The sequence below is a fragment of the Ixodes scapularis genome, unplaced genomic scaffold (assembly GCF_016920785.2).
Source record: "Ixodes scapularis isolate PalLabHiFi unplaced genomic scaffold, ASM1692078v2 PGA_scaffold0__279_contigs__length_252992795, whole genome shotgun sequence".
Taxonomy (NCBI): domain Eukaryota; kingdom Metazoa; phylum Arthropoda; class Arachnida; order Ixodida; family Ixodidae; genus Ixodes; species Ixodes scapularis.
This window is the reverse complement of record NW_024609835.1, coordinates 110168377-110171594: the sequence shown is the minus strand read 5'-3', so window position 1 is coordinate 110171594 and position 3218 is coordinate 110168377.

The following is a 3218-nucleotide window of genomic DNA, read 5'->3' as shown; positions in this document are numbered from 1 at the left end:
TTAAGCTTGAGCTGTGATCACGTGATCAAGCAGCTACTATCTAAATTTAGTGCTTGCTAAGACATATTTATTCTTCTTCTTATCTAGCTTATCAAAGTTTAAAAAAAAGCTAACCTTTTTTTATGATGGATTTCTTTAGCTACAACGGGAGGATAGCAGGAACTTCCAAGCGCCCTTAGGCGCTCCCGGGGACGAATTTTGGCCACCGGCAAAGTGAGAGCGAGATTTAAATAACTTCTCTTGAAGCGTGCCAAGATATTGTTCACAGTCGTATCCTAACACGAGCGAAGAACGGGAATTGTCTGCTACAAAGCGTCATTGGAAGACAAAATTTCAAGAAGAAAACGCCGTAGCAGACGACGTAGTAGGCGGCGCAGGAAACGGCGTAGCAGACGATCTAGTAGGCCGTGCGTCATTTGCTAATGAAAGCGAAGAGTAAATCGTCTGCTATACTAACTCAGTGCCGTGGCGAAGTGTGATCGCAAGTGGGCCGAAAATTGTGATCATCAGCTATTTCACGTTCGAATTGTTTTGTTGCAGTAGAAAAGCTAATATTCACGAAGGGGTGCTCAAGACAAGCACATTAGCAGCCGCCTGGCAGCCGCGATACTTTCACTATCTTTGAATTGGTGAAACGTTCTCACCAAAGCATGGCTCGAACGTGGACTTGCAAACGCGTCAAAAATTTATTATTGGTTGATAAGGCGCGCCAACACAAAGCTATCATTCCATGTCCAATCAGCAGCCAGGAAAGCTCTCGATCTCACCTTGACAAAAATCGCATCAAAAGTTGCACACTTCTGCTTAGGAGAGCTCCTCATTTTGGAGCGCCATCTAGAAGGCCCATTCCAAAAATCAAGCCCAATGCGGCGGAAAACGGATGACGTCTCTCGCGGTATTTTGAGAAGCACCTACTAGATGGCGATAGCTGTACGGAGCCAGTAGAGTTGAGTTGCGCGTTCATTCCCGTAACGCCGGCTTTCCTACACGACATTCGAAGTCTGCTCCTCACGTGAGTGAATTCGGCGAATAGCGGCGCCGCGCGTTTGAGGCGCGGCGAGCGAGAAAGCATGGGAACGTACGCCGGGGCGTGCGCAACGTCTACTTTCCTGCACGGCATTTGATCCGGCTCCTCACGTGATCGGACCTCGGCGAATAGCGGCTCGGCGGCTCGAGGAAAACAGACGCGGAACTCTGGCTCCCGTAGGGAGTCTGCACAGGAACTTCTAAGAGAGGCTATAGCCTAAATAGAGAACAACCAAGACAATTTAAATCCTGTTTTGAATCAATTTTTCACCCAGAAAAGATTCTTATCGTAGTTAAACTAAATACATAGTTGAAAACCCTATGTCGTTTAGCCAGCTCGTCTGCACTCTTCCCCTTCTGTTAATTTTTTTTTTATATAAAGCACAAAAACAATGCCAATTTATATAGTGCGTCTAGGTCGTTCTTTATATAGATAATGATAAAATCCTAATAATAAAATCAATAAATTAATCAGTTTTCAGGAACAACCTTGCGGTCTTGGTACTGGCACACTGGAGGGAAATGAATGCATAAAATACACAAATACTCAAGAGCAATGCACTATACAGTAACTGCATATAATCAAACATGACATACACCAAGCTGAATGATAGCAAAATACAATTTCTAGGTCCTGTGCACAATGATGAGAAATTGCAGTAGTGTAAAAACAAGTTTGAGAGGCACTCAAAGCAAATAATATACGAAGCAGTAGCACAAGCACAAACCCAACAATGTCTGTGCTCTCCAAAATCAATCTTAAAGTGAACCACAATCATTTTTCACCCGCCGGACGGGTCTTCAATAGAAATAGCAAATGCCCTTTAGCACAAGTTGAAAATATCGAGTTTTTCAGAGTACTGGTTATAACACTCAGTCAGTCTAATAATTGAGCTTAAAAGACTAAAAAGTTTGTAATTATAAAATGATGATTGATTCCGAGTAGACACACGTGGAACGCTAAAGCACACTTCAGATAATAATAATATTGATAATAATAATAATTTTTTATTATAGTGCCTAGGAACAACCTTGCGGTCTTGGTACTGGCACACTGGAGGGAAATGAATACATAAAACACACAAATACAGAAGAGCCAATGCACTACACAGTAACTGAATATACCCATACACGACAGGCACTCAGCTGAATGATAACAAAATATAATTTCCATGTCTTGTGTACAATGAAAAGAGATTGTAGTAATGTAAGAAAAGTTTGAGAGTCACCCAAAACGAATAGGATACGAGACAGTAGCACGAGACCCAACAATGTCTGTGCTCTCTGAAATAATCTTAAAGTGAACCACAATCATTATTCACCCGCAGGACAGGTCTTCAATAGAATTAACAAATGCCCTGTAGCACGAGTTTAAGATGTCGAGTTTCTCAGAGTACTGGTAATAACACTCAGTCAGTCTAATAATTGCGCTTAAAAGACTAAATTTTTTTGGAAATAAACAAGGATGATTGATTCCGAGCATACCCACGTGGAACCCTAAGGCACACTCCAGAGAAGAGGCATGATGAATTAATCGACCTATGCAACGTTTTAAACAAAAACAATAGGTCCGCCTTCTGCCGACGCCGGTGCACGCTCAGCAAGTCAACACGCTGTAACGTTGCGTCATAAGTTGAACACTGAACATCCTCCATATGGTAGCGATGTTTAAAGATGGAAGTAAACTTTTTCTGAACTCGTTCGATTTCAAATGAGTTGGTTTTAGAGATACCGTTCCACACAACTGAGGTATATTCTAACTGGGGCATGCATGACGAGTGGTACCACGTGAGAAACATAGACGGATGCTTGAAGTCCCTCCTTAAGCGAGAGGCAACACCCAGCGTGCGCAGGGACGAGTTAACAAGCCTAGTTAAGTGACTAGAGAATCGCAGGCTAGGGTCGAACATAACTCCCAGATCTTTCATGGCAGATACCCGGGACAGGGGTTCACCATGAACACTATATGCGAAAAATGTATTTTTCGCATATAGTGTTCCTTCCGAAGAAATGTCCTAACCTTGGTTTTAGCGCGGTTTAAGACAAGATAATTGGCTGAGCACCACCTAAAGAAAGAACATGCATCTTCGTGAAGCCTAGCGCAATCATCTAAAGTAACTATTTACTTGAAAATTTTAATGTCATCAGCATATTGCAGGAATGAAGAATTAGACATAGCATCAGAGGCGTCA